The 13837-nt window shown below is 41.9% G+C and overlaps 1 pseudogene; it reads left to right on the top strand.

The window, feature by feature from the left end:
* The first annotated feature begins 2339 nt into the window (after window positions 1-2339).
* On the top strand, window positions 2340-13505 carry LOC128055606 (DLA class II histocompatibility antigen, DR-1 beta chain-like; annotated as a pseudogene).
* The last annotated feature ends 332 nt before the right edge of the window (window positions 13506-13837 follow it).

Below are 13837 nucleotides of genomic sequence, written 5' to 3'. Positions count from 1 at the left end.
TCACATTCCCACCAACAGTGTACGAGTGTTCCCTTTTCTCTACATCCTCTCCCACATGTGTTACTTGTGTTCTTTTTGATGATAACCATTCCTACAGGTGTGAGATTATGTCTCACTGTGGTCTTAATTTGCCTTTCTTTGATGATCAATGATGTTGAGTATTTTACACGCGCCTAGTGGCCATCTGTATGTCTTCCTTAGAAAAATACGTATTCAGGTATTTTGCTCGTTTTTAAATTGGGTTGTTTGGTTTTTAAATTTTAATTTTGAGTTGTATGAGCTGTTTATATATTTTGAATATTAATTCCTTATCATTCATGCTATTAGCAAATATTATCTACCATTCAGTCTTTTCATTTTGTGAATGGTTTCCTTCACTGCTCAAAAACTTTAAGGTTTAATTAGGTCCCATTTGTTTATTTTTGCTTTTATTACCTTTGCTTTAGGAGTCAGATCCATAAAATTCTGCTATGATCTCTGTCAAAGAATGTTCTGCCTGTGTTTTCGTCTAGAACTTATGTGGTTTCTGGTCTTACATTTAAGCCTTAATCCATTTTGAGTTTATTTTTGTATATGGTGTTAGAGAACGTTCTGATTTCATGTTTTTACATGGAGCAGCCCTGTTTTCCCAGCACTAATTATTGAAGAGACTGTCTTTTCTCCGTTGTATATTTTTGTCTCCTTTTCATAGTGTTCTATTTCTTGAACACATCATAATAAATTTAATAGCAAGGTCTTCTCATATCTTTCCTTAGGATAAAGCACAAGAGGAGATGTATTTAAGGGACATATTTCCAATAAAATGAGGAAATCATAATGAGTACTGGGAGTAAAAGGTCGAACACATTTTCATACAAACACTAATTATGCTAAAACTGAGTTATTGTGCCAAAGATTGACTTTGAGTCCTTTATCAATTCTTCAGTTCCCTGCATATTTTGATTTGGACAGTTGGCCTTTTCACACTGTTAGATTGTGCACTCTACAAAGGTATCTTTAATACCTTCTAGTCCACAGAGATTGTCTCTTTTAAGTTTCTTTATGTGTTTTCTGGAGGTGTCACTAAAGTCGGTGACAGTATCAGGAGACATATTTGAAAAACCTTTTTACTCGGGTTAAATTATTGTCTAGCTTTAAATTTTCTTTAGCTTATTGAGACATCTCAAGCTGTTAGGAGGGACAGGCTGCTGTCTAATCAACAGCGATAATTCTATCATATCATCAGTTACCAGGAGATGCTGTTCCTTGAGGAGTCCACAGAATCACAGCACTTTTCAGTACTGAAGCAACTGAAAGGTCACAGTGCCTTCATTTCAACTGTAGAGGGTAAGTAATTTCCCCAAATCTGTAAGACTAAGTTGCAGTGAAACAAGGGACTGATTAAAGGTCTCCTAGACATTTCTTTGCCAACAAAGGTCCATCTAGTCAAGGCTATGGTTTTTCCAGTGGTCATGTATGGATGTGAGTGTTGGACTGTGAAGAAAGCTGAGCACCGAAGAATTGATGCTTTTGAACTGTGGTGTTGGAGAAGACTCTTGAGAGTCCCTTGGACTGCAAGGAGATCCAACCAGTCCATTCTAAAGGAGATCAGCCCTGGGATTTCTTTGGAGGGAATGATGCTGAAGCTAAAACTCCAGTACTTTGTACATCTCATGCAAAGAGTTGACTCATTGGAAAAGACTCTGATGCTGGGAGGGATTGGGGGCAGGAGGAGAAGGGGACGACCAAGGATGAGATGGCTGGATGGCATCACTGACTCGATGGATGCAAGTCTGAGGTTGAACTCTGGGAGTTGGTGATGAACAGGGAGACCTGGTGTGCTGCGATTCATGGGGTTGCAAAGAGTCGGACACGACTGAGTGACTGAACTGAACTGAACTTGCAATCATTTTCTGTCCACCACCTCAACTTCTAAACACATCCACACATACATTTGTCAAAATAGCTTTCTCCAAATGCAGAGGAAAGAAACAATCCTAAGAGTCAAACTTGTGTATATTAATATTTCACTGGCCAGCATACAGATGGCTCACAACAAGGGCTCAATTAAAATGTTTCATATGTGACTGGACAAACCTTTGAAGCAATAAATGAAAACCTTTTAAGGGAGGAAGTTCTAAAGTTTCAGAAGACGCTCATACTAAATCTCTGCTCAGCAACTGATGATGCTTCTCATCTCTGGTGCTGATTGGTTCTCCAACACTGAGATCACCCAATTCAGGAACAAAGATATGAGCCCTTGGTTGGTATCACTTGGAACGTGGATGGAGGAGGACTCGTGTCTTCACTGAGTGAGACTTCCCTGCTCCCCCACACTTTGTCGTTTCCTGTTCTCCAGCATGGTGTGACGGTGTTTCCATAGAGGCTCCTGGATGGCAGCTCTGACAGTGATACTGATAGTGATGAACCCTCCCCTGGCTTGGGCCAAGGATACCCCCACATAAGTGTCTGCCTTGGGGCAGGGGATGAGCTATCATGGGATGGGGGAAGGAAGGGAGCTAGCTTTGTCACTGTGTTCAGGCCATGTCCCTTAAAATTGTGACATATTCTCCATACCTATATATAGTGGCTAAGCTGAGTCTGAATAATTGGTAACATTTCTGATGTTCATATGTAACATCAGTGTGCCTTATGGAATATTTCAATATATAGGGGAAATTTTAATTCATTTCACATTTATTATTTGAAAATTTCCATAAAGATTTACACCATGTACTAGAGATCATGGCTATGTGCTGAGGAACATGAATTCTCCTCTGGAGTTTATTATCAATTTTATTATGAAGTTGAGCTTTGGTTGCCAAATAAAATATAAGACAGTCAGTTAAATTTAAATTTGAATTTCAAATAAACAGCAAATAATTTATCCAGAATCTTTCATTGGGAACACTGTATTTTTATTTGCTAAATGGCACATGGCCAAGGGATGGCCAACTATATGTATGGCCATACATACAGTTCTGTTACTATATACACAGAATACGACTGTGGACTAGCATTGCTAACCACAACCACGTAGGTTGATACATACAAGCTACAGTGAACAGCAACTTCACACTTTATTTTTTAACTTTCTTGTCTCTCAAGTAGGACCTCAGAGGATTTGTGAATAGTAAGACATGGATGGTCTGATCCAGGTTCCTCTCCTCCCTAGAATCATACCTAAAGGGCCAGAGAGCTTTAGGAAGGTTTGTTCAGTTTTGGTAAACTATCTAATTGAGAATGTCATCTTTTCTTAGTTTCCCCCCTTCTGAGGGGACTTGATTACAGAAGTGAGAGTTCTATATCTGACCAAGGCTGGCAATTTGATATCTACTAGTATTATTGAGAGTAGGGAATCAAAAGTTAGAAGATAAGTTAGTTTGGGCCATTGTACTGGATGAAATTGCTGTGGCTGAAATTTACTACTAAATATAAGTAATGGCTCAGTGGAATGAAAATCAAGAAGGATGATGACGATGTGAGGAATAAATTAACATGGCTTAGAGACTGACTGGGGCTTCCAGGTGGCACTAGTGGTAAGGAGACTTAAGAGGTGTGGGATTGACCCCTGGATGGGGAAGTTCCCCTGGAGAAAGGCATGGCAACCCTGCTCAGTATTCTTGCCTGGAAAATCCTATGGACAGAAGAACTTGGCAGGCTACGGTCCATGGTGTAGCAGAGACGGACACAGCTGAGGTAACTTAGCACACATGCACTGACTTGTTGACAAGACAAACAAATCAGTAAACCTTCCTTTCAAACAAATTCAGTAACAAATGTGCTGGAAAAATAGGTTTGCACTGGGTCCAGATTTTTAAAAAACATATTTCCTGTAACATCAATGTTTTTAACAGATATAATATTCCATTTAAAATGCAATTCTCAGCACACCATCATTAGCAGTGTTTTTCTTTTTTAATCACTGATTTTTCAGATGGTTTACCTCATGATTCTTAGGCAGTACATCCCTTTCATCTCCTTCCTTTGCCAAAGCAACTTAAGGCAATATCTGGAGCTATTTTTTATTGTTACAACTGGGGGACTGTTCTGATATCTAGTGAGTAGAAGCCAGAGATGCAGGAAAACAGACTAAAATGTATAAAACAGCACATTCACAACAAAGAATTACCTGATCCAAAATGTCAACAGTGTTGAAGTTAAAAACATTGGATTGCACTGTGTTATATATAAAAAGTCTAGACCCACACTTTTACTCACCTTTCAATTCAGTTCCTTGTGGTTTACTTTACCATGTTTTTACCAAAAAAGCCAGCAGTTGTATATAGTCACCATTTTCTTGAACTTGTTCAATCAATGCAAGTTCAGTTCAGTTTAGTCACTCAGTCGTGTCTGACTCTTTGCGACCCCATGGACTGCAGCACACCAGGCTTCCCTGCCCATCACCAACTTCCAGAACTTGCTCAAAATCTTGTCCAAAAGTCAGTGATGCCATCCAACCATCTCATCCTCTGTCATCCCCTTCTCCTCTGGTCTTCAATCTTTCATAGCATCAGAGTCTTTTCCAATGAGTCAGTTCTTGGCATCAGGTGGTCAAAGTATTGGAGCTTCAGCTTCAGCATCAGTCCTTCCAGTGAATATTCAGGACTGATTTCCTTTAGGATGGAATGATTGAATCTCCTCACAGTCCAAGGGACTCTCAAGAATCTTCTGCAGCACCACAGTTCAAAAGCATCAATCTTCGGCGCTCAGCTTTCTTTATGGTCCAACTCTCACATCCATATATAGCTACTGGAAAAACCATAGCTTTGACTAGACAGACTTTGTTGGCAAAGTAATGCCTCTGCTTTTTAATAAGCTGTCTAGGTTGGTCATAGCTTTCTTCCAAGGAGCGTCTTTTAATTTCATGGCTGCATTCACCACCTGCAGTGATTTTGGAGCCCAAGAAAATAGAGTCTGTCACTGTTTTCCCATCTATTTGCCTTGAAGTAATGGGAACAGATGCCATGATCTTAGTTTTTTGAATGTTGAGTTTTAAGCCAGCTTTTTCACTCTCTGCTTTCACTTTCATCAAGAGGCTCTTTAGTTCCTCTTCGCTTTCTGCCATAAGGGTGGTGTCATCTGCATATCTGAGGTTATTGATATTTCTGCTGGCAATCTTTATTCCAGCTTGTGCTTTATTCAGGCCAGTGTTTCTCATGCTGTACTTTGCATGTAAATTAAATAAGCAGGGTGATAATATAGAGACTTTACATACTTTTTTCCCAATTTGGGAGTAGTCTATTCTGTGTCCAGTTCTAACTATCGCTTCTTGACCTGCATACAGATTTCTCAGGAGGCAGGTCAGGTAGTCTGGTATTCCCATCTCATGAAGAATTTTCCACAGCTTGTTGTGATCCACACAGTCAAAGATTTGGGCATAGTCTACAAAGTAGAAGTAGATGTTTTTCTGGGACTCTCTACATTTTTATTTTTTACTTTATGCAATGTTTTTCAATATTGCATGAGTTTTCATCACCTGTTAACTTTCAACAACTTGCTTTTGTAAGTCATAAGTAGTAGTGACTGCACACGTTTTTCAGTAAAATGCTTCAATCTTCTGTGGTAATTGTATATTCTATGTTATTGAAAGGGCTTCCCAGGTGGCTCAATGGTAAAGAATCTGTCTGCCATGCAGGAGACACGAGTTTGATCCCTGTGTCAGGAAGATCCCCTGAAGAATAAACTAGCAACCCTCTCCAGTATTCTCACCCGGGAAAACTCATGGACAGAGGACCCTTTGTGGGCTACAGTCCATGGGGTCACAAAAGAGTCAGACACAACTTAGTGGCTAATCCACATATTGAAATTGTTAAATGTTTTCATTTATTCATCTTAATTGCAGGGTTATTCTTTAACTCTGTGTGTTTTGATATTTTCACAGTTCAATTAAACAGAAAGATAAAACAAAATATATACATATATATGATTTAAAGGTATACTTATGCATGTGTGTGTGTTAGTCATTCAGTTGGGTCCAACTCTTTGTGACCCCATGGACTGCAGCCTGCCAGGCTCCTCTGCCCATGGAATTATCCAAGCAGGAATACAGGAGTGGGTAGCTTTTTGCTTCTCCAGGGGATCTTTTCAACCCAGGGGTTGAACCCGTGTCTCCTGTATTGCAGGCAGATTCTTTACTGTCTGAGCCATCAGGGAAATCCTGAATATATCCACACATATATGTATGATATTTAAAATATTGAAATATAGAAGCACATATGATGATAAGAACTGAGAGACATCTAACCTTCTCAGGTCAGATCTTCCAAATGGATTTTTGCACCAATTTTTGAAAAAAATCTGATATTCTGAGTTTTTTGGATTTAGAAAAGCTGTTGTGGGATTATGGACCTGTATTATGATGTTGCTTTTAATATCCTCAAAACTCTTCAGTAGTTTCCCTTTACATTTATTGTTACTGTAAAGCCAAGATCCTAACACACCCAGCTCCCTGCGATTTCTCATCTTTACTCTCCTTCCTCTCACTCAGTGCTCCAGTGAACTGTTTTCTTGTCATTTCTTGAACTGATGAAGAAATTCATCAATTCTTTCATATTTTGGTCCATTGTATTATTTTATCTAAAATGTGACTCATTTTCCCCCAAACTGAGATTCACAGCCGCTTTTCCTCTAGCTCATATCCACTTAACCTTTCATATCACATCATCGCCATCTTCCTTTAGAGATGACTTCTTTGGCACCCTAATGTAATTTAGATCATCCTTTAACTCTCTGTTATAGATTTGCACATTTCTCTTTTGACATTTCTCACTCTCATATAAATCCTTATATGGTTGAATTTTCTCCATCACTTTTACTAAATATTAAGCTTCTTTGGCCCTGGAGAAGGAAATGGCAACCCACTCCAGTATTCTTGCCTGGAGAATCCCATGGACAGAGGAGCCTGGCGGGCTACAGTCCACAGGGTCGCAAAGAGTCGGACACGACTGAGCGACTTCACTTCACAAGCTTCTTTGGATTCCTAGCGGGCAGCACAGTCCTGAAGCTCACCAGTAAAGAAGTGCTCTGGAGGAAGAGCTAAAGAACTTTTAAGGGTGAGAGAAGGGAGTCACGAGTGTCTTTCTGGTCGGGGCTTCAGGGAAGAGTGGTAATGGGGAAAATCCTGGGCCAGCTCAGGCTTGAAGGGCTCCAGTCAACCACTGAAGCCACTTGGAGACCAGAGGGGTCTCCTCTGCCCACCTTCGCCTCTCTCTACTGTAGGCAGCTGAAAGAAGGACCCGTGGTGGTTGAGGGGTGCCTGTGGAGCCAATGAGTGAGCCCTAGGGGCCCTCCTGCACTTGGGCAGCCCTCATTCGTGGCCGTCACATCAGTTCCTTCCTGGGAGCCCAGCAGGGCGACCGAATCCTGCTGTTCCCGCAGCACATTTCATGGTGCAGGGCAAGTCCGAGTGTCATTTTTCCATCCGGATTGAGAGGTGCAGTTCTTGGCCAGATACTTCTATAACCAGAAGGAGTCGGTGCATTGTGACAGCGACGACGTGGGTGAGTTCAGGGCAGTGACTGAGCTGGGTAGGCTCTTAGCTGAGAGTTGGAATCACCAGAAGGACTTCGTGGAGTGGACATGGGCTGTGGTGGACACGTTCTGCAGACACAACTACTGGGTTGGTGAGAGCGTCACGGTGCAGCAGCAAGGTGAGCACGGAGGTGGGCGGCCAGGGGACTGGGGACAGTGTGTGTGTGTGTGTGTGTGTGTGTGTGTGTGTGTGTGTGTGTGTGTTTGTGTGTGTGTGTGTGTGTGTGAAAGAGAGGGAGCGACAAAGAGACAGAGAGACTGAGTCCCAGTGAATGTGTTGTATTACGAGCAAGTATGCTTAAGGAGGGTTCCTGTGAGAGCGTGTTGCCTGGAGAAATGACACTCGGACTTGCCCTGCACCATGAAATGTGCTGTGGGAACAGCAGGATTCGGTCGCCCTGCTGGGCTCCCAGGAAGGAACTGATGTGACGGCCACGAATGAGGGCTGCCCAAGCGCAGGAGGGCCACTAGGGCTCGCTCATTGGCTCCACAAGCACCCCTCAACTGCCACGGGCTCTTCTTTCATCTGCCTGTGCGACTTTGTCAGTTATTGGGAAAGGAAAGAGACAGTGTGTGTGGCAGGGGGAGTACCCTGGAATCTGGGAAGACCAGGAGGGAGTGTGTGTGTGGGGAGGGGTACAGAAGGGAGACTCCAGGCACCCCTGATGGTCCTTGTGGGAGAAAAGAGGTGGGGGAGGAGAGTCAACACTGGTGGATGGGTGGTTAAAGATGTGGGAGGGGACTTCAAGGTGTCTGTGGTTGGGGGGAGGGTTTGGGGGAGGAGAGGTGAGGAATGTTCAAGGATTGGGAGCATGTGAGAAGAGTCACAACTTGCTGTAGGTACACACCCTCTTAATACTGACCCCCCAGAAATAAGTGTGCAGGTGTCTGCGTGCAGAAACATTTCATTGACAAAGAGCTAGCAGACTAATTCTTGAGAGATGAGGAACTTCTGAAGCACTTCTGATTATTCTAAGGCTTTGTTTCTGTCTAAATTTCTTGCTTTTTTGGTATTCTTTATATGTACTTTTACATAGTTGAAATGCTTGTGAAACCAGCTTTCTGAATTATATTGATAGCTTTGCCACTTAACACACTGTTACTATTTTTATAATGAATGTTAATAGTATTTGTGTGGTTACATACTATTTATTTTATTGTTGTAAAATATACATTTTCAGTTCAGTCACTCAGTCCTCTCCAACTCTTTGCAACCCTGTGAATCGCAGCACGCCAGGCCTCCCTGTCCATCACCAACTCCCGGAGTTCACTCAGACTCATGTCCATCGAGTCAGTGATGCCATCCAGCCATCTCATCCTCTGTTGTCCCCTTCTCCTCCTGCCCTCAATCCCTCCCAGCATCAGAGTCTTTTCCAATGAGTTAACTCTTCGCATGAGGTGGCCAAAGTATTGCAGTTTCAGCGTTAGCATCAGTCCTTCCAATGAACACCCAGGACTGATCTCCTTTAGAATAGACTGGTTGGATCTCCTTGCAGTCCAAGGGACTCTCAAGAGTCTTCTCCAACACCACAGTTCAAAAGCATCAGTTCTTTGATGCTCAGCTTTCTTCACAGTCCAACTCTACATCCATACATGACCACTGGAAAAACCATAGCCTTGACTAGACAGACCTTTGTTGGCAAAGTAATGTCTTTGCTTTTTAATATGCTCTCTAGGTTGGTCATAACTTTCCTTCCAAGGAGTAAGCATCTTTTAATTTCATGGCTGCAATCACCATCTGCACTGATGTTGGAGCCCCCCCAAAATAAAGTCTGACACTGTTTGCACTGTTTCCCCATCTATTTGCCATGAAGTGATGGGACCAGATGCCATGATCTTCGTTTTCTGAATGTTGAGCTTTAAGCCAACTTTTTCACTCTCCACTTTCACTTTCATCAAGAGGCTTTTTAGTTCCTCTTCACTTTCTGCCATAAAGGTGGTGTCATCTGCATATCTGAGGTTATTGATATTTCTCCTGGCAATCTTGATTCCAGCTTGTGCTTCCTCCAGCCCAACATTTCTCATGATGTACTCTGCATATAAGTTCAATAAGCAGGGTGACAATATATGCCTTGACGTACTCCTTTTCCTATTTGGAACCAGTCTGTTGTTCCATGTCCAGTTCTAACTATTGCTTCCTGACCTGCATAGAGGTTTCTCAAGAGGCAGGTCAGGTGGTCTGGTATTCCCATCTCTTTCAGAATTTTCCACAGTTTATTGTGGTCCACACAGTCAAAGGCTTTGGCATAGTCAATAAAGGAGAAATAGATTTTTCTGGAACTCTCTTACTTTTTCGATGATCCAGCAGATGTTGGCAATTTGATCTCTGGTTCCTCTGCCTTTTCTAAAACCAACTTGAACATCTAGAAGTTCATGGTTCATGTATTGCTGAAGCCTGGCTTGGAGAATTTTGAGTACTACTTTACTAGCGTGTGAGATGAGTGCAATTGTGTGGTAGTTTGAGCATTCTTTGGCATTGCCTTTCTCTGGGATTGGAATGAAAACTGACCTTTTCCAGTCCTGTGGCCACTGCTGAGTTCTCCAAATTTGCTGGCATAATGAGTGTAGCACTTTCACAGCATCATCTTTCAGGATTTCCCTTTTGTTAGATATTTCTTTCATTATTGCCAAATACTTAGTTTAAAATTTACTTTTTAAAATTTTTAATTAAAATTTTTTTGTTTCCAAAGTTCTTGAACATTTCTCACATATTTATTAGCTAATTGTTATTAGTGCCTCAAGAATTATCTATTCCCTCTTATCTCTATGGTCCTAGTATTTTCCTCTGTGATTTTATGGGTTCTCTATGTGTTAAGATTAACACATTGATTATTTTCACCAGTTTGTGGTTTATATTTTGATTCAGTTATTTTCCATTTTAGAAATTTAAATATTTTAATTTAATGTAATAGACTGAGAAAATGTTAGTAATGGTTTGCTGCTACTGCTGCTAAGTCTCTTCAGTCATGTCCGACTCTGTGCGACTCCATAGACGGCAGCCCACCAGGCTCCCCCGGCCCTGGGATTCTCCAGGCAAGAACACTGGAGTGGGTTGCCATTTCCTTCTCCAATGCATGAAAGTGAAAAGTGAAAGTGAAGTCGCTCAGTCGTGCCCAACTCTTAGCTACCCTGTGGACTGCAGCCTACCAGGCTCCTCTGTCCATGGGATTTTCCGGGCAAGAGTACTTGAGTGGGTGCCATTGCCTTCTCCGAGTAATGGTTTACCACTGATCTTAAATCTACTATTTTGTGCAATTGTAAAAATGTTTTTCCCCAGGTTTCTCTTTCTTCTGTTTTTTTTTTTTTTTGTTTGTTTGTTTGTTTGTTTGTTTTAAACTGTGTTTATTATGGCTGATGGAGTTAAGAATGAGGCATTAAGGGCATGTATCAATGAATTCCAAACCCTGCCCCAAACTGAGGTGTTCTAAAGTGTGAGTGCCTGGACACAGCTTTCCCAGGATTTCATATTCTATCTCTACACTTACCCCGCTACTCTTTCCTAACTTATCCACATTACTTTGAACCATATTTTCTCTCTAATGAAACAAAATAATATGTAACTAACACATATTGAAGGCTAAATTCCAGTTGTGGCTTAACATACTTTAGGTGCAATCATCCTCAGATAACCTTCAGAGATCACTTCATATTATTATCCTCCTTGCTAGATCATAAAGCTGAGGCACAGAGAATGTGAATATTACACTAGGATCCATCAGTAAGAGAGAGAGCTTGGAACTGAACCCAGGCAGCATGGTTACAGAAGTTGTGCTATTCATGAGTACACAATTGCTTTGCAAAAAATTGTAAACACTTCCATTGAATAATGAATAAATTGTTCATTGGATAAAGAAACCCACAAATTTCCTCCACATCTCTCAAATCTAACGTGTTCACTCTGTAAGGATTAAAGACAAGGCTCATGGCACTAACTGCTATTTAGCCGCATGGCCAGTTCTAGCGGGGCCTGTCCAAGCCTGCAGTCTGGAACAGCAGACTAAATGAAGAAAGGCAGCCAGTCAGGGAGACTTACTGTCTCCTTCACTTAGTCCCGCTGCTTTTTTCCTCCTAGTGGAGCCTACAATAACTGTGTATTCTGCAAAGACCCAGCCCTTGCAGCACCACAACCTCCTGGTCTGTTCTGTGAATGGTTTCTATCCAGGACACATTGAAGTCAGGTGGTTCCGGAATGGCCATGAAGAGGAGGCTGGGGTGATCTCCACAGGCCTGATCCAGAATGGAAACTGGCCCTTCCAGACCATGGTGATGCTTGAAACAGTTCCTCAGAGTGGAGAGGTCTACACCTGCTAAGTGGATCACCCCAGACAGACGAGCCCTATCACAGTGGAATGGAGTGAGAATCTTTCCGATCTCATAAGTTCCTCACCCACCGTGGAGGGGGCTTGCTTACCTCTGAGTGTCAGGTTTCTCCTTGCTCAACACCATATTTTTTATTTGCTTCATGCTCTTTCTTTCTAAGCACAAATTGTTGGGAGTAGCCATGATATCCTGTGATAGAAATCTTCTGATAGTTTACAGATATGCTTTGATAGTTTCTATCAATACCTATACCGGCTGGTGAGACAGTTCTTCCTGGCAGGCAGAGAAGAGGTGTCCCTGCTCTGAGTCTCCATGATATCACAGTTCATCAGTCCCCTTTGTTGGGCTGGACTTGTACATCTAATGCTGTCGCTCTGGGTTCACTGTTATTTGAGAAGGAGCACATCCTCTACAATGTAGGGACCTTCTTAATATGAGAGGAGTTCAGTCTCAGCGCTGCCTTTTATTAGCTCTGTCATACTAGACAAGCTACTTAACATCTTTGAGTCTCAGGCCCCACAACCATGAGATGGAGAAGTCATAGCTTTATGTCAGGGTTGTGATGTTTAAATAAGTTCGATGCCTTAATCTCGTAGCTACTCTGTATGATTTTTAATCCCTTTTTTGTAATGACCAGGTGTTCTAATTCTTCCAGGCAACCTTCTTCTCCCATCCTCAAAGCTTAGGGAAGTTGGATTGGGATAAAGATCACTGAAACTGACTTCTTTTCTAGGGGCATGATCTGACTCTGCTCAGAGCAAGATGATGAGTGGCGTCAGGGGCTTTGTTCTGGGTCTGCTCTTCCTTGGAATCAGGTTGTTCATCTTCTTTGGGAATCAGAAAGGTAAGGAACCTGTTGGCAGCTGATACTCACTTTTGAGTGAAGAAATATGGCTTTGCTCAGTTAGTTCTCTGTATATCAATCAACTCATCTAAAGCCTTTCCTTTCCTTGCGTGCATGCCTGCTAAATCACTTCAGTCATATTCAACCCTGTGATCCCATGGACTGTAGCCTGCCAGGCTCCTCTGTTCATAGGATTCTCCAGGCAAGAATACTGGAGTGGGTCGCCATGCCCTCCTCTAGGGGATTTTCCCCACCCAAGGATCGAACCCACTTCTCTTATGTCTCCTGCATTGGCAGGCAGGTTCTTTACCACTAGACCTACCTGGGAAGCCCCTATTGACCTCAATTTCCTGAAAGTCTAGGATTCAATAGGCCTTGGAAACTTAGAAACTTATGTTTGAAACATAAGAGATTATGGCATTTAGAGATAAGAAAAAGGTTAGCATGCATGGTGATTTAGGGTGGAGATTCTGGGACAAATAGACACCAAGGCTGATGAAATTACATTCCATTTGTGAGAGGAAAGCTTCATCCTCTTGATGTCTGCTCTCCTGTCTGGCCTTGCAGGCTGGCCTCATGTGATGTGGGCTGTGGTATTTGAGAAATCTTAGAAGACTAATCTGGGCCTGGGGATACTGTGTTTTAGAGACTGACTTTTTAAATTATAAGTATATTTCTTCCCTTCTCTTTCCCCAAACACTCTGGACATCAGCCAACAGGTAATGCTCTTTAATTCTCTTTTAAACTAATATTTACTCTCTCCATAACAGATGGTAGGGGTAACAAGACTGGAAAGAGAAATAATGGAAAAGATTTTGAATCAGATTGAATCAAATAATTGAATAATAATGAATTGAATAATTCAAAATAATTGAATAATTCAAATAATTGAATAATCAGGTTGAATCAAATAATTGAATCAAATAATGGAAAAGATTTTGATCAGGCAGTTGATATTAAAGCTTCTTCTCTCCACTAAACAGGAAGGACTGTGGTCTAGCGTAGCTTTGGCTCAGGAAGACATAAGAATTTGCTCTCCTTCTTAATATAATGCTTTAACATGATGCCCTGAAAGAGCATGCATGCACACACACACGCAGACAAAGCCTGCTTGCTGAGTTAGATCTGAAAACAACCCTCTCCACTGTCTTTTGCAGGACT

This window comes from Budorcas taxicolor, chromosome 11, assembly GCF_023091745.1.
Source record: "Budorcas taxicolor isolate Tak-1 chromosome 11, Takin1.1, whole genome shotgun sequence".
NCBI lineage: Eukaryota > Metazoa > Chordata > Mammalia > Artiodactyla > Bovidae > Budorcas > Budorcas taxicolor.
Note: the sequence above shows the minus strand (reverse complement) of the source record. Positions and strands in the feature narration are given on the sequence as shown.